At 38.1% G+C, this 19129-nt stretch overlaps 1 long non-coding RNA gene across 2 annotated transcripts; it reads right to left on the bottom strand.

Moving 5' to 3' along the window:
- Nucleotides 1-3076: 3076 nt before the first annotated feature.
- LOC104237491 (uncharacterized) lies at nt 3077-7433 on the bottom strand. Of its 2 annotated transcripts, none has more exons than XR_713637.2 (4): nt 7214-7433; nt 7036-7106; nt 4193-4464; nt 3077-3420 (listed from the first exon to the last, which is right to left on the bottom strand). It is a non-coding gene; the product is annotated as an uncharacterized lncRNA (long non-coding RNA). The 2 variants fall into 2 exon arrangements; XR_011400965.1 differs by having other exon boundaries at nt 4193-4749; nt 7214-7420.
- Nucleotides 7434-19129: the final 11696 nt, after the last annotated feature.

Here is a 19129-nt window from a genome sequence, read left to right as displayed (position 1 = left end):
TCAAACTACGAAATGCCAGCTGTGCATTCTAGGTTTGGAATTTGACGATGCTAGTCTAAGAATGACAGATACGTCTCTAAATACATCTCGGATGAGACGTTAATAGCAATTAGGATTCATTTCAATTCAATGTGATCACCGGAAAGAATATTCAAGCATTTCTTCTATATATGTTAAGTGCAACAACTTGTTTATGTGTTTCCTCATGGGAGACAATAATGGTGTATGATTGTATCACTTAATAGATATTTCACGTGAGAATTGGGACATTGGAAAAGATGAAATGCATTGTCTTTAGTGTCATTGTCTTTATTTTCATTATAGTATTCACAATTAATTTTGGATTTTACATGGGCATGCGGCATCCTAGATTAACCAAGTTGGAAAGTTTATCCAACTTTGCAATTGCATAAACCTTAAATGAAATAAGCTTGAAAATTATGGAAAGCTTGAGAATTGGTAGGCAACTTGCAATTTGCACAAGCGTGTAACTGTGGATACTTTAAGCCTCGTCTTTTAAAGTTTATAAGTTGTATTTTAACGAGTCTTGAAGTAGGAGGCATTTGTAAGTATGCAAAATTTATTAAATTTAAATTTAATAAAATAATTTGAATTATATTGAAATATATTAATCCAAATAAATAATGTGGGTTAATATAATTTGATTAATTGCTTAAATCCAATAAATATTTATTGGGCTAGCCCATTTAGTTAGGCTACAAATGATGAACCCACTTTATTAGGCCCAATATATCATCTTCCTAGAGGTCCAATTTGGTACCACGTGTCAAATGACGTGGCACACCACGTCAAATGGAAGAGCCAATAGGACCATGCCACGTGTCAAAATGACAAGGCATGCCAAGTCACATTAAAAGGCTAATGAAATCGTGTCACGTGTGCAAGTGACATATTCTGACCAATCCAATGCGACCATATCACACTTCAATTGATTGGTCGGAAAGAGTTTGGTCTTATCACAACTCCTCACTTTCACAACTATAAATAGAGATCTTCATAACTCAGAAAGACACCAGAAGTTATAACAAGAAGCAAGAAAGTGCTCGTGAATCAAACGCTGCAAATTCCTCCACAAGTTTCAAGCTTCAAGTTCAAGAAATCAAGTTCAAGCTCAGGAACGAAGAATAAATCAAGGTCAAGTTCAAGCAACCAAGCTAAAGCTCAAGAACAAGATCATCGTTTGTGGCGACAACTACATATTCAAGATCAAGCTCAAAGGCCCTTAAATTTATTTACTATTGGAAAGAAGAATCAGAGGATTCATAGAGATTGTAACGCTCAAATATTTGAAATAAACTACTACGATTGTTGCAATATTTTTCGGTCTTAATTTTATTTTCACGACGCAAATTTATTATCTACAGACATATAACTTAGTTTTTTTACACAAAAATCATGAAACTTTCAATAACTCTCACAAAAATTATAGTGACCGGAAAGAACAATTTTTCAATAGTATTTTCTTATTCCTTATTTTTTTAGTATAATAAATAATATTCAACCCGGCCCGACTCAGCCGACCCAAAATCCATATGTATAGGTTAACTTTTATTTCTTATCGTTTTGGCCAGATTCTCATACATTCCGAACAAAGGTTTTTGTGGGGGAATAATTTACTTTTAATTATTTTACTTTATGTATACATTGGGTAAGTTGGGTTGGGTCATTCCTATTTTAAGAGAAAAATACAAAATTAACTGGGGTCGAAACTAATTATATTTATTAGTAAAAAATGTGTGTGTGTATATATATATAATGTATTTTTTCTATTTTAATTGGTTATTATTTATTAGACTAAAAATAAAAAATAAAAAATGTGGAACAACAAATACTACCAAAAAATTGTATTTTCTGGTCAATGTGATTTTTGCGGCGTGCAACCCGATCTCATAAATCCACCCTTATTACTCCTCAATATATCACCCTTATTCCTCATGTTGCAGCGTGCAACCCGATCCCACCAATCCACCCTTATTACTCCTATTGCGGCGCGCAACCCAATCCTACCAGACAATCACATTTCACCCTTATTCCTCCTCAATATATCACCCTTATTCCTCTTGTTGCGACGTGCAACCCGATCCCACCATATCAGTACCAATCACATAATAAGAACAAGTATTTCATAATTTAGCTCAAAATCCTCTACAATATTTATGCCTCAAAACAAAGCAAATAGAAAGCTATACACTTATAAAACTTCACTCAATTACTACTACACAGCGAGACCAACAAAAATATACCATGATACACCGATAAACCAACTTAAACCAATAATGTAACACAATGAGACTGCGGAACAATTACTACCTTCAATAAAGAAAACAACGTCTAACAAGAAGCCATTAAACATAGAAGCACCAATAAGCATGTAGCAGTTAAGACAGGAAGATAGTATATTAGGAACGGGGAAAGGGACAGGCTAAACAGATAATTTGGCGGCACTAAATGTGTACAGTAGCGACTTTGGAACTGCTGCAAGTACTTCCATTACTGAATGTTACTAGTGACGACAACATGAGGTCACCACAGAATGTATACCTTTTGTGACGACATTGTCGCTACAAAAACTTGATGTACTCGCCACAAGAAAGAGTTCCACTAGACTGATTTTATCGAAGTCGCTACTGAAAAGTAACATTTAGTGGCAACTTAGTCGCCACAAAAATAGTTAATCATCTATGGCAACTCTAAAAGCGCTACTGTAGAGTGATATTTAGTGGCGACTTAGTCGCCACAAAAATGGTTAGCCATCCGTGGCAACTCTAATACCGCTACTGAAGACTGGCATTTAGTGGCGACTTAATTGCCACAAAAATAATTTTCCATTAGTGGCAACTCTAATAGCGCTACTGTAGAGTGACATTTAGTGGCGACTTAATTGCCACAAAAATGATTTGCCATCAGTGGCAACTCTAATAACGCTACTGAATAGTGATTTTTGTGGCAACTGAAACTCGCCATTAATATTACTCTAGTAGCAACTGAATACTAGAGTTTACATTAATATATAAGTTTAAGATCATCTAACAGTATTTAATAAACACCAAAAGAATTTCCTAAACCAAATACTAAACACTTCCATTACTAAAAGTTCAATTACATATATACTATGCAATACTTCATTTTCATTGTACGCATATACATATAACCAAAATGCAAGATATTGAGTGCCTTAGCTTCAAGCTCCTCCGCATATACACTATGTAATACTTCATTTTCATTGTACGCATATACATATAACCAAAAAGCAAAATATTGAGTGCCTTAACCTTTAAGTTCCTCCGCATATATATACTACGTAATACTTCGTTGTCATATATAACCAAAAAGTAAAACATTGAGTGCCTTAGCTTCAAGCTCCTCCTTCATTGTCACCACTGTTTAAGAACCTTGTCCCTATTATTAAAGAAACAAATAGAAGATCACATTGTTAGAGCTTGAAGATTGTTATAAGAACATTAACAATCAAGGTTCTGGAACATTAACTTAACTTCACATTGTTAGAAGATCAAGGTGAAAAAAGATACATATAAGAACATTAACTTCAGAAGATTTCTAAAGTAGGATAGCTGAACTCTTCAAGGTTCTGGAACAATTTCAAGGAACTACAGCAAATGAAGACAGAATAGTTTGAAAGCATCACAGTAAAGGCAGCAACACAGTAGGTCTGTTTATATAGCCTTCAATGATACTGGATCAACACAATGTTTATATAGCATCAACAAAATGTTTATATAGCCTTCAACAAGGGTACTACATCGAATTGCAAAAGCTATATGCAACTACTTTGGTGTAGAAAGTAAATTTATCTATAACTATCCAACTGTAGGAATATTTGGATCCTCCAAAATCCAACCAAAGTTGTTTGAAAACATAGGAGAAGGAGAAATGGCTAGCTTTTTGCTAATACTATGAAGACTTATCCAAAAAAGAATCTCAAGTCTAGCATTGACAAACACGAACCAGCACAATGAGCGCAAGAAATGAACTAATATTAGCCTTTTAGAAATATTGGACTGATGGCAGTAATGAACTAAAAAAGGGCTGATGGTAACATAAATATCAATTGTATAATGCTAGATACATATGTGTTGGTTGACATTTTATAGTGAACTAAATACACTGAAGGAAGAGTAAGAAGAGTACAAAAACATTAAGAGTAGATCACCTGTTGCATTCCAGTCATGATAGCAGCAAGTTGTTCTTGAATCCTCTTGGCTACTTCTACACTGATCCGGTTGTCTACTTCCGTATTCACGTGCTCAAGTTTCTCTTCCAACTTCCTTTGCACTCTTGTTCCATGTTACTTTTTAATTCGGCATCCATTTGTTCATGTTCTTCTTGCAACTTTCGACTCATCTCAGTGATTTAAGAATATTACATGAATTTGTTGGGATTGTGGATCCACCACACAATTTCTCCATTATCATTTTTACATACCTATTTTAATCACATTCTGTTCATAAAACGCACCATACCAACCCTATATTGGCAAATGACTCATCAAATCAACAACAACAACAACAACCCAGTGAAATCCCACTAATGGGGTCTGGGGAGGGTAGTGTGTACGCAGACCTTACCCCTACCCCGAAGGGTAGAGAGGCTGATTCCGAAAGACCCTCGGCTCAAGAGAACAAATCAGTTGTAATTAATTTGGTGGTACCTATTACTAATATAATCAAAGAGGTTCTAGGGACTGTGTGCAAGAAACCCCGACTAACCCTGGAAAGAACAAAAAAGGAAGAAGAAATGCAGGAATAACACGTTATGAATGAAAGAGTTGTATGATTTTGATATCATCATCAACCAATAATAATACTGAACCATGGGCTTAAAAATGATAAGCCTATAATACGAAGCCTATAGTTCCCCAGAATTTCTAGTTTCATTATCATATTTCAATTGGTGATAAATAAGGAAATGATGATCCCAAAAACACTTCCAACTGGCAGCTCTTAAGACGAAGTCTAATAATAGTATAAGTAAAAGCTGTTTCTTGATCTACATCTGTAGATGCTCTTCTGAAGAAAGAAGAGCTAGCAAATACAAACTATCAACAAAATTCAATGAAGTATTCTACGATCACTTCCACAATGACATGACTGCCACCCACTAAAATTCACAAATGAAACAAAATAACCGTATATAGTTTGTAAGCTTTCTAAAGTAGGTGCTACTGTTGTTTAGTACTTTCCAAATTGTAAAATAGAAAATGAACCGTAATACTCACATATTAGATATAATTAGCTTCATTCACAGATCCTTTGTCTATCTATACCTAAGTTAACTTTAAAGGTCATATAAAGCACCACTTAATAGCCAACAGTGCTCTCACCGTCGACCCAGGATTTGTTAATGCATTAATGTATAAAACTGAAGAAAGATACGCCAGACAAAACAATAAATCAACAGATACACGGATCACATAAGCGACAAATGGAAGGGAAAAAAAACTCCAACATCAATGCGTCTCACGTCTCATTTTAACCCGAGAAATCAAGTCAATGTGTTACGACAGAAACATAAATGATGATGACAAGGAGGAGAAGGGGCTGGATTCTTTCATTCTTCATAAACTTGAACCGTATCAAGCTCATCTATAAATGCATAATAGTTGTCGCCGCCTAATTAAAACTAGCTATTCTTGGTCCATATATGTATCAACACGTGTTTTACAAGGTAACGTGGATAATGTTTCCAGGAGAAAGAACAGCTAACATTCCCACAGCAAGTTCTTTTTCCTTGTCACGAACAACATCAGATGACCTCTCGCAGATTATTATCTCATTGACCTATTCTTCTCGTTCATGCCCTCCCACTCTCGCCTTGTTCCTTTTCTTTTTTTTAAAGATAACTTTCCTGGTGTTCTCCTTCCAATCGTTCCTTCCAGCCCTCATTCACCTACTCATTATCTATTTAATAGTTTCTTCTACCTACATAATTTAAAGGGCAACCAGCCGCCACTCGATTTGGGGCCCTCCATCCGTCATAATAGATAAACAAAAGCAGTCTACGATTGCCGGTTTTTAGGAATAGAATTTATAGGAGATATTTATGAAGCAGCTAAAGAAAATCGCGCCCCCAACCTTCCAACTGGAAAGACTAATTAAACATAAAATTCAATTTCTGTTCTTCCCGTTTCCCGTTTCAAGCTGAAAATTGTTTAAAACATTAGTTTGATTATGCTAAAAGTAAATACTTAGTTAATAATATACTGCACCAGCTCAGAAATAGTAGTGTTTATGAGCGTGAACTGTAAAGTAAGGAGTGGAAAACGTCAAGCTTTTTTGGTAGAAATTTGATGAACAAAGGGAGCAAGACTGGAACATATCTAGGAAAGAGCTACTGGAACTTGTTGAAATTGGCATTTTACCTGAAGATGACACTGAAGAGGCTACCGCTGCCAGTTTCAACTCTGTATGTTCTCTATCCTAGCATAGTGTTATATTTGTGCATAAAATAAGCCTAATTCTGCTAATAACGATTTTGCCTTGACCAGTGTGGACCTACTAATTTTAGTTCGGAAGGCCTATGAAGAACAAAATATTTCCCAAATATACTTCAATTGAGCTTTGTGAGAACAGAGAAGAGCAGTTTTTGGTTTTAATTCTAAAAAGCAATAGGGCAACCTTCTAATTAAAATACATATCAAAATACCAAGCATCACACAATGTATCAGAAAAGAGTTACAGACATAACTCTTGAAAAGTCCAACAACTAAAACCCATAAGGCAGAGATTTTCTTGCGCAGAAAATCAATTGTTTGTGCAGCAAGAGCAGTATCATATCTACCCATAAGGCAGTGGTTTTTTTCACTCTCAGAAATAAGAAACTTAGGGCATACCACACAACAAAGAATCGCGTAAAAAACTGCTCTATGGAATTTTGTCGAAAAATATCAGGAAAAATAACAGACCCATACCACACAACATCTCATTTCAGAATTTTGAGAGGAATACCAAACATGCAATCACCAAAAAGTTTAGAATTTCAATAAAAATAACTTACCCAGCAAAGAGATCGTCAACACCGAGAAGGGCTTTACACGATGATATTGTTGGAAAAATTGCTTTCTACTCCTGTAGATTTCAAATGGGTTAAATAAATTAGAGGTGAATGTGATGAAATAGTCACTCTTGCTAACTGCATTTAACACCCAAAAGGATTTGGGGTTTGAATACATTACCTTATTTGAGTACAATCTTAAAATACAAATGGTGTTAGGGCTTTTGGGTTTCATAAAGTAGGTTCACATCTTGTGATTAAACAAAAGTGAAAGATTTAATTTGGGAATTTGGAAGAAGAATTTGGGTTTCATACATTAGGTTTCAATGGCTTTTGCAGAGAGAAAAGAGAAGAGGGAAGAAGGAAGGGACCGTCTTCGGCCTTCTTTTATTAAACGAGACAATCTTAGGTAGTATTTAGTTTTTTATTTTAAATATCAGATACTTACACTATTAGAGGCGACCCTATCGCCCCAAATACCATCAGTGGCGACTCTCTATAAGTCGCTATTTGGAGCCAAATTTTTTGTCATAGTGGGAACAAATAATTGAGGATTTAGTGGCGCACAAGTCCGGAATCCAATTGTAGTTCTTGGACTCAAAATACATAAATAGGTAGAAAAAAAAGATGACATTTTTATATATAGTACCAAAATACTTTGCGCTATACATTAACGTTAACTGTGTCGTTAATGTATAACGCCTAGTATTTTGGCACTATACTGAAAAAGCTGAACGCCCAGGTATAGCGTCCAGTATTTTGGCTCTATACTCCTTTTTCCTGGCCCCATCAATAATTCATGACTTCAATAATTCAAAAGCGTATAGTGCCCATTTTTTGGGCGCTATATATATAAAAAAATTCCCGGCTAGCCATTTCCTATATAAAGAGGTTAGGATTGTATAGAAATTCATTCAAAAAAAATTTTAACTCTTGTTGAAACTTTTATTATTGTTAAATTCTCCGGCATTTTTTCATTATGTCTGAAGAGCGTAGAATAAAAGTTTCATTATATTGGGGGGAGGGGGGAATGCGGTTGTGATGGAGAATAACTCTATGGGCTACAGTTTACCTGCTCGGTGTCATGTTAAATTGCCGCTTACAATGGAGTACGATAAATTGATATCGTTGTTATACAAAAAAATGAGTGTGAGGAAATGTTCAGTGATATTTAAACTAACCGAAAGATATCCGTATTCCGTCACTTTGCAAGGGGTTGCTTTTTACTCGGAGTTTAACATCGACGATGATGAAACTTTGAGTGATTTTCTGAGGACTCCGGACGAATGTCGGGTATTTCTTGTAATCACAATGTTGGAGATGTACGTGAAGGTCGAAGACGTTCCAAAAACGAGGTTGTGCGTAGTAGAGATAACCCCCAGTCATCGGGTGGTTATTCTGGAGCAGTTTTTGTCGGACAGGTTCCAGATGAAAGAGTTTTACTTGAATTAAACTTATCACCATCGGCGAATGAGCAACGAGAAAATAATTTATACCCTGTTTTCCATAATTCACAAGACGAGTAGTAAACTTCAATTTTCATTTGTGTTAATTATGTATATTTTTGGCGTATTGAATTTGTATTAACGCTCATATATTTAATAGGGAGTACCAGCCAAATATGAATTTTACAAGTGGCCCATCCGATAGTCATCACCTAATTGAAAACGTCCATCATGAAATTTCATCACATTACGACTTATAAGTGAAGTGATATAGCCATATGGAAAGCATTTATTAATTGAGTAGCTTATATTTTTGTTGGTTGTGCAGTGAAAACGAGCAAGTTGAACCACCCGTACTCACTCAATTGACCGAAAATGACGTATTACAACGGGATCTGGCAGATGCACAGAGTGAGGAACAGAAAAGTGATTACGATAACAATGTCGATGAATCCGGAGACAAGACACCCTTTCCTGGTGAGGATGGTGATGAGCAGGATGAGGAGGAAGGACCTGATTTAAAGAGAGACCCCCTAGACGAAGAGTGTACGAGTTCGAAGTGCCGTTTCATTCAAGGGATATTCCTTACATTGATAACTTACCCACCGTGTCGGATGTGGAAGCTCTCACAAGGGATTTTGATGAAATCCGGGCAGCAATGTGGGATGAGTCTAGACCAATGGTGCTTGCAAAGGGGATGTTTTTTTCCTGATAAAGCACGTTTAAGCAGGGCTTGTAAAATGCACAACGTAAAAAAGTGTCGTGAGATACAGGTATCGGAGTCAAGTCCGATGGTATACAAGGTTGTTTGCCATATGTGGTTTTGACCATGTAATTGGATGTTGCGTGCGACCAAGAAGAAGATAGGTATGTAGAAAGTGGGTAAATACATTCCCACCCACACATGTGAAATTGACACATTCAACGGGAATCACTTCAACTTGGATATTGACTTGATTTCTCTTATACTTATTCCGCACCTCGAAGCGGCCATAAGGTATAAAATCAAAGAGTACATTACAGCAGTCCACCAGGAACATGGCCATACAATTACTAAAATAAAGGCATATCTCGGGCGCAAAAGAGCATTTGAAATAGTCTATGGTATATAGTATAAGTCATTTGCAGATCTACCTAGGTACATGGCTGCACTGTAGCAATTTAACCCCGGGACGGTTGTTGAATGGAAGCTTGAGCGGATTCCAGGTAAACCATAATATATATTCAATTACATATTCTGGGCGTTTAAGCGAGGAATTGATGATTTTTTGCATTGCCTGCCCGTAATATCCATAGACGGAACTCATGTCTATGGAAAGTACGATATCAAGCTATTGATAGCCGTGGCAGTCGATGCTAATGGACAGATATTTCATCTAGCTTTTGCTGTTTGGAGGAGGGGGTTAGGTTGTGATGGAGAATAACTCTGTGGGCTATAGTTTACCTGCTCGGTGTCATGTTAAATTGCCATTTACAATGGAGTACGATAAATTGATATCGTTGTTATGCAAAAAAATGAGTGTGAGGAAACGTTCAGTGATACTTAAAGTAACTGGAAGATATTCGTATTCCGTCACTCCACAAGGGGTTGCTTTTTACTCAGAGTTTAACATCGACGATGATGAAACTTTGAGTGATTTTCTGAGGACTCCGGACGAATGTCGGGTATTTCTTGTAATCACAATGTTGGAGATGTACGTGAAGGTCGAAGACGTTCCAATAAACGAGGTTGTGTGTAGTAGAGATAACCCCCAGTCATCGGGTGGTTATTCTGGAACAGTTTTTGTCGGACAGGTTCCGGATGAAAGAGTTTTTCTTGATTTAAACTTATCACTGCCGGCAAATGAGCATTGAGAAAATAATTTATACCCTGCTTTCCATAATTCACAAGACGAGTAGTAAACTTCAATTTTCATTTGTGTTAATTATGTATATTTTTGGCATATTGAATTTGTATTAACGCTCATATATTTAATAGGGGTACCGGCCAGATATGAATTTCACAAGTGGCCCATCTAGTAGTCATCACCTAATTGAAAAATGTCCATCATGGAATTTCATCACATTACGACTAGTAATTGAAGTGATATAGCCATATGAAAAGCATTTATTAATTCAGTAGCTTATATTTTTGTTGGTTGTGTAGTGAAAACGAGCAAGTTGAACCACCCGTACTCACTAAATTGACCGAAAACGACGTATCACATCGGGATCTGGCAGATGCACAGAGTGAGGAACAGAACAGTGATTACGATAACAATGCCGATTAATCCGGAGATGAGACACCCTTTCCTCGTGAGGATGATGATGAGCAGGATGAGGAGGAAGGACCTGATTTAAAGAGAGACCCCCTAGACGAAGAGTGTACGAGTCCAAAGTGCCATTTCATTCAAGGGAGATTCCTTACATTGATAACTTGCCCACCGTGTCGGATGTGGAAGCTCTCATAAGGGATTTTGATGAAATCCGGACAACAATGTGGGATGAGTCTAGACCAACGGTGCTTGCAAAGGGGATGCTTTTTCCTGATAAAGCGCGCTTAAGCATGGCTTGTAAAATACACAACGTAAAAGAGTGTCGTGAGATACAGGTATGGGAGTCAAGTCCGATGGTATACAAGGTTGTTTGCCGCAGGTGGTTTTGGCCATGTAATTGGATGTTGCATACGACCAAGAAGAAGACAGGTATGTGGAAAGTGGGTAAATACATTCCCACCCACACATGTGAAATGTACACATTCAACAGGTATCACTTCAACTTGGATATTGACTTGATTTCTCTTGTACTTATTCCGCACCTCGAAGCGTCCATAAGGTATAAAATCAAAGAGTGCATTACAACAGTCCACCAGGAACATGGCCATGCAATTACTAAAAGAAAGGCATATCTCGGGTGCAAAAGAGCATTTGAAATAGTCGATGGTAACTGGGATAAGTCATTTGCAGATCTGCCTAGGTACATGGCTGCACTGCAGCAATTTAACCCAGGTACGGTTGTTGAATGGAAGCTTGAGCGGATTCCAGGTAAATCAGAATATATATTCAGTTACGTGTTCTAGGCGTTTAAGCCAGCAATTGATGATTTTTCGCATTGCCCTCCCGTAATATCCATAGACGGAACTCATGTCTATGGAAAGTACGATATCAAGCTATTGATAGCCGTGGCAGTGGATGCTAATGGAGAGATATTTCCTCTAGCTATTGCTGTTTGTGCCAATGAAAGCACAGAGACGTGGACGCTGTTTTTGAACCACCTGAAAGAGCACGTTGTCAAACAGCGTTCAGGTATTTGTCTAATATCTGATCGGCACAGTGGTATATTAAGTTCTGTGGAGAACTTGCCTGCATGGCAAGAACCTTATGCATACCACCGTTACTGTGTGAGGCACTTGAAGGCCAATTTCCAGAAGGCACATCCCAACAAGGATCTACATGATTTGATGTGGATGGCAGCAACAGACCACCAACAACATAAATTCCGGAGGCATATGGTTTCTATCAGGTAAGAAGACGAAGCAGCCTATCGTTGGTTAATGCGACATGTCCCTGAAAAGTGGACGTTGCATGCGGATAGTGGCAGACGTTGGGGAATTCTTACTACAAACGTGTTAGAGTCCTTCAACGGGTTATTGAAGTTGGCAAGAGGATTGCCTATCACAGCCATGGTGCGGATGTCGTTCAAGCGGATGGCGGAGAGGTTTGTTGAACGGTCTGCAGCTGTAATGGAATTGATGGAGAGGGGTGTTGAATTTATGCCAGTGCCTATGAAGAGATTTGAGAAATACAGACGGCGAGCATATTGGCATTCATTTTTGCAGTATGATAACGAAAGAGGTATTTTTGAACTTCGCACCGCTATTCATAATAATTGGGGTAATAATGTACATACTGTAAATGAATCTGCAAGGTTATGCTCCCATGGGAAATGGTCCATCTACCACATGCCTTGCTCACATGCCATCAAGTGTTTTCAACGTGTTGGTTATGCGGAGACCAACTATGTTGATCAACAATATAGTGTTTCCAAGTACCTAAACACATATAGTGGTCAGTTGCAGCCAGTGGGTACTGAGCATTATTGGCCTCCGGAACCATTTAAAATGGTGTGTAACAAGTCCTATTTGCGTAAAAGACAGGTGCAGAAGAGAACACGTATACGAAACCAAATGGATGTTAGTGATACCGTTTATGCGCGCAAATGTGGTATACGCTCGCAAACAGAACACGACCGTAGAAAATGTCCTTTCGGTGGCAACAGTAATCAAGCTCGAGGTGGGTGTTCTTCTAGTGTACCTAACTACCCATGAGTTGATGTTGTAATAATTAGTTGTTATGTCTATATTGCAAGATTTATGAAATAAAATTATGCTTGTTAATTATGATTTGTACTTTCCCATTTTACCTATTTAAATAATAATTTAATAAAATTATCCGTATATTTATTATGTGTGTGTTGTCTTGTCGAACTGAAAAAACTGACCAGCTGACATAAAGTTGTCTTGTCAACATCATGATATTTAACACGCAAAATATAGCGCCATTAGATAGTACATTATGTGTGTGTTCTCTTGTCGAACTAAAAAAGCTGACCAGCTGACATAAAGTTGTCTTATCAACATCATGATATTTAACACGCAAAATATAGCGCCATTAGATAGTACGTTATATGTGTATTGTCTTGTCGAACTGAAAAAGCTGACCAACTGACATAAAGTTGTCTTGTCACCATCATGATATTTAACATGCAAAATATAGCTCCATTAGATAGTACGTTATGTGTGTGTTGTCCCGCCTATAAATAACGGGCTAATTGTAGTTATTTTGTGTGCTCAAAATTTACTAAAAGCAAATATTTCATTAAAAGTAAGGTTTTTTTTTTTACTAAAAGAAAATATTTCACAAATGGCTCAACCTCTTCGTCCACCAAAGTGCAACTGTGGAAAAGCATGCTTGAGGCAAAATTGTTGGGACCGGTAGTGAAGTTGGACGCCGCTACTAGCACTGTATGAACCAGTTTTACAAGGTTCCCGGTGAACCTATTTGTGATTTTGAGGAATGGGTTGATGAAGCATGTTATCATGAATGTTACAGAGAACAACTGCGGTTTCTTCATAATATGTGTTTAAGACAACGGGAACATGAAAAAGAAAGCAATAGAATTATTGCAGACTTGAGGGCGAAACTGAAGGAGGTGGGAGAAGAAAAATGGAAAATACAATGGAATTGTGAAGCACAAAAGGAACGTAAAAAAAATATAAACGGGAACTTGCGGAGGTGAAGGCGAAACTGAAAGAGGTAAAAGAAGAAAAAAAACAACTGGAAGAACGATTTAAGTGGTTGGAGCGAAGAATAAATGGCAACCGGGGCTAAACATTGGCATGTATGTATTTAGTGTATTTTTCATATTTCATGTAGTTTTATTATGTTGGCCTGCTATGTTTGTGTTTGTGTTTGTGTTTGTGTTTGTGCTGTAGTAATGTTTTCCTTGTTTGTTGTACTAAATTTTATTTTAATTGAAGTGGAAGCTAAGTTTAAGTGCTTGTGTTGTTCTAAATTTATTTTATGAAACTATCAAAATAATGGAGAACTAAAAAAAGTAATGGGCATATTCGATTAAATATTGTTGTTAATGTATACAAAAATATTGTTTACACCAAATAAAAAAAAGGGAAGGCCGAATCAATGTGTCCCGCATCCGGTGTGTCTCAATGCAGCTGTTGGCCTAAGGCGCATCCCCTCCCGCCTAGGTACGCTATCAGGATCATCATCATCAAGTCGTCTCCTTATAGCCGGATGCGGCGCACGATGACATGTACCGGTGGTGCTGTCAGCTCCAGTAGAAGGCTACATAATAATATGAAACTTAGTATAGAAAACTACATAACAATTCACAACAATTTATATTGTCTTACCATCCTCGTGTCTAGATCCTGAATGTAGCCATCTGTCGCAGCATCGCATGAAGCCTTACAAAGGAAATTAATAAAGTTAAAGAAAATAAATAAGTTACAGTTAAAATAAATTCAAATTCAATACTAATAAACTCACACTTGCGCATGTGATGTGCAGCCATAACTCAGTCGATGCCCACTATAAAAATCTCGGGTCGGTCGATCCTGAACAGTGGTAGACGGGCTTGGGAAGTATCTACCCCAATCCATTCCTTGAATATCCAAGCCCGTGATCAATAATTGACCCGATGGGGTCACCTACGATAGCACTGGAGTGCGATAAATTCCAAAGCTATAAGACGGCATGTCCGTCTCATGCATGCCACTTGCCATATCAGCAACAACATCATCAGCAGGAGCCTCAACGCCCCCTTGTTGGGACTACCTTCTCTTCGCCCATGACCACGTCGTCTGGCACCACCAACTCGTCAGGCACCTCCAGCTCGTGGGATACCACGACCTCGATGGTACTGCGCTGGGTCCATACAATCAGCCTCGTGTGCCAAACGCTGATCCGATCGGGCTCGCTGTAGTTTCTGGGCAGCCACATCCATGAATCGACGACTATACTCCTGCATGGCCATAGGATTGTGGACATGACTCTGCATCTGCTACCCCATATGATAGATGGTATGCAATCCAATCGCCTGCACAAAGTAAAAAATATAAACTACATATTTGACACTAAATTACAGGTATATAATTAATAATAATAGAAAACATGCGAGGGCCTCATGTCTCCTGGCGTATGGGATGTACCGACCATATGCCTGATGAACTGGGTTCCTGATAAAAAGTCAACAGTGCAGTACCATGCCATATAACGTTGAATAGGAAAGTGCTGCAGAGGTGGGGTCAAGTCCCCTCGCCTGTCCCAAGTATACCATAAATGTGTCGTCTACCCTGGACCGATCATCCCTCTCATAATGTAAAGCATGCCATGCAAGGGGAGTCGGTATAGGCTGCAGCAGGCCAAACAGATGAAATACCCGCTCGGAGGCATGATGCTTGACAATATCGAGGCATATGAGCGGGACAGAAGTCGTCCAACTATGTCGGATGAACGTGCAATACGCTGGCAAGGTACCGATCACCTCATCGTTGTACGACGTCCAGATGAACTATCAAATAAGAACACAAACCGTTAGTATGCGTAACACTAAGTTAATCTATAACAGGTAAGTTTTGTTAGATATTCACCCGTGTGTCCTCCAGCAGATCCAACACATCACTGTAGAGGGGGAGATTATGATGGGCATCATACTCTCGTGCAAGAGTACGACGCATAACCCACCTACAGGCTAGAGGGAGTTGCGGAATTTCTACATTAGCCGGTAGTTGTGGTAGAGGTGGCCGAAACTGCAGAAATCGCTCCCAGTCCCAAACCTTACATACAAAGTTGACGTAAAGTATAAGATTAACTATAACTAGATAGAATTGTAACTAATGGACATATTATTTGAATATGTTATTACCTGTAGAAGCGGCAGAAAGCCACCAATGTCTCTCTGTGTGCCGATGCAAGCCCGACACATCTGCCTGTACAAATATGAGAGTTGTAGATGGTTGTATCCTCGAACCGAGCAATATGATGCAGAAAACGGAGGCTCACTAGGTTCCCCGAAGTGTTCAGGACCAAGACCCCCTCAAATAGAAGGAGCAATAGTAGCCTCGTATATCCCTGTACATCCACCTCCGCTAACTCGTCGGTGATAGTATGGTGGATCTGCACCAGGTGGTCTCTAATGGGAACAAACTGCATACGACTGGACCCAGATACTACCTCCTCGTCCTCCGGCATGAAACTCGTGAGCATGTGTAGCATATCCCAATATGCCTGCCGCGAATAATATCTCATGGTCGCAGGCAGTAAAACTGGCAAGCCATCAACGGACAGGCCATATAAAATCCCAACATCCTGGAGTGTGATGGTGGCCTCGCCGATGGACAGATGGAAAGTGTGCATCTCCGGTCGCCATCGTTCAATCAAGGCCGTGATCAAAACATAGTCGAGTTGTATCCGGCCAATCCTAATAATCCTATATAATATCATCTCCTCCAAGTAATGGACCACGCGGGGATGTAGAACGCGGGGAGGACTCAAAAACTCCCACAATAGATCCACTCTCCTGGCCTGGAAAGTTTGCGTAAGCAATTGTCCGTCCCATATATACTCGGATCTATGCTGGGGCTGTAGGGCTAATAGATCCAACGTCCGAGGGTCGGGATGTATACTCGCGTCCATGTCGTCAACTGTAAATTCATATTTTTTAATAACTTAATTGTACAGATTATATATATACACCTATGGGTTGCAGGCTCGATATTTTGAGGCCCAGTGGCACCAAACTATCATTAATAATTATGTATTTTTTTTATAATTTAAATTCATATTTTTAATAACTTAATTGTATAAATTATATATATATACCTATAGGTTCCGGGCTCGATATTTTTATATATATAGGTTCCGGGCTCGATATTTGAGGCCCAGTGGCACCAAACTATCATTAATAATTATGTATTTTTTTATAATTTAAATTCATATTTTTAATAACTTAATGTAAATATATATATATATATATATACCTATGGATTCCGGGCTCGATATTTTGAGGCCCAGTGGCACCAAACTATCATTAATAATTATGTGTTTTTTTATAATTTAAATTCATATTTTTTAATAAATTAATTGTACAAATTACTAATTATGTGTGTTGATACAATTATTAACTTAATTGTACAAAGTTTGCATTTTCAACTACCAGCATAAGATACTTAAACAAAAGGAATTCTAAGCTAAAATACTACACATTACTACGCTACAAGGCTCTAAATTTCACTACGCTAAAAGGATCTACGTTTTACTATGCTAAAAAGATCTAGATTTTACTATGTTAAAAAATAATCTAAACTAAACATAAACAACAAATAAATTTAATTGCAAATAAAACACAAAACGACATGAAAATACATATATATAAATCAGGATATTAACAGACAAATTTATTTGACAAATTTATATTTTTTTATACACTAATATTAAATCCGGATAAATTTAACATGCTAGTTTCGAAAAAAATAAAACACAAATCCAAATAGAACACATACAAATCAAATAATGTGTATTATTATAAAAGTTTCAACTTAAAATAAATCGAAATACCTCGATTTTGAATTTTCGGAAAGCAAATAGATTGAAATTTTGACCCGGAAGTGTGAATCAACAATAATACGAAGCTCTACTCGAATGTGGGACCTACGTTCTTCACCTTTTATGTGATGACCCGACCCGTCGTCTCATGAGTTACCGCTCCGTTTTTCCTATTTTCAGCTTCTTTATGCTTCATTGTCTGTATCTTGTGTAATAGAGTTGAGTTGGAGTGGTTTTGATAAAATGAGACACTTAGTCTCTTTTAAAAAGGCTTAAGTTGGAAAAGTCAACCGGACGTTGACTTATGAGTTAGAGGGCTCGGATGTGAATTCCGATGGTTCGGTTAGCTCCGAGAGATGATTTGAGACTTAAGAGCGAGATCGGAATTTATTTTGGAGGCCCGGTGTAGAATTAGGCTTAAATTGCGAAGTTAGTAGTTTGACGATTTCCGGTTAATAGGTGAGATTTTGATCTGTGAGTCGGAATGGAATTCCGAGAGTTGTTTTAGCTTCATTATGTGATTTAGGATATGCGTGCAAACTTTCAGGTTATTCGGACGTGGTTTAGTTAGGTTTTTGATCAAAAGCGTGTTTTGGAAGTTTTAGAAGAACTTAGGCTTGAATTTGAGGTAATTTGATGATTTTGGTGTTGTTGAGGTGTTTTGATGATTGGAACGAGGTTGAATAATATTTTAGGATGTGTTGGTATTTTTGGTTAAGGTCCCGGGGGCCTCGGGTGTGTTTCGGGTGAGTTTTAAGTGAGTACGGACATTCCGGAACTTAGAAAATGGATGGGGCAGTCATTTGTGCGCTTTTTGCGCTGGGCGCGGTGGCCTAGCACGGGGCGCGGTCAAGTGACGCGGCCCGCGGTCATGAAGACCTGCAGGTCGTCGATCCAACTTCGGAAGCTCATATCTTTTGATCAACAAGGAATGTGGGGATGATTCAAAAACAAAGGTTGTAGCTCTTTAAATCTAGTTTTCAGAAACATATTATAATAGGCATTTGGACATCTGTAGCGAAAGCTATGGCCAAAATACTAAAGCCTGCCACTGCAGAGAAACTCTACGCGACCGCGCTGGTTTCGCGCGGCCGCGGTCGATTTTGTGCGACCCGCGGAGGTGGAAATCTGGGGGTTACTATATAAATACGAGGTTTTGGGTTTTATTTGATATTTTGACCTAGAGAGCTCGGAGTTTGGCGATTGTTTGAGGGTTTTTCAAGAAATTCATTAGGGTAAGTGATTCTAACTCAGATTATGTTAGATTACATGAATCTATCACTGAATTCATCATTTAATTCGTGATTTGGGATGGAATTCGGGAAGAAAATTGTGAAACCTTTCAAAAATGTAAAATGATGATTTGAAGGACCAAATGGTATCTGAATTGGATAATTTTGGAATGGTTAGACTCGCGAGGGTATGAGGATTCTGAAAATGTAAATTTTACCTGATTCCGAGACGTAGGCCCGGGGCTCGGGTTTTGCTAATATCGGGATTTTTGATATTTTTCGAATGTTTTTTCTTGGGCTTTGTTCCCTTAGCATA

The sequence above is a fragment of the Nicotiana sylvestris genome, chromosome 7 (assembly GCF_000393655.2).
Source record: "Nicotiana sylvestris chromosome 7, ASM39365v2, whole genome shotgun sequence".
NCBI lineage: Eukaryota > Viridiplantae > Streptophyta > Magnoliopsida > Solanales > Solanaceae > Nicotiana > Nicotiana sylvestris.
Note: the sequence above shows the minus strand (reverse complement) of the source record. Positions and strands in the feature narration are given on the sequence as shown.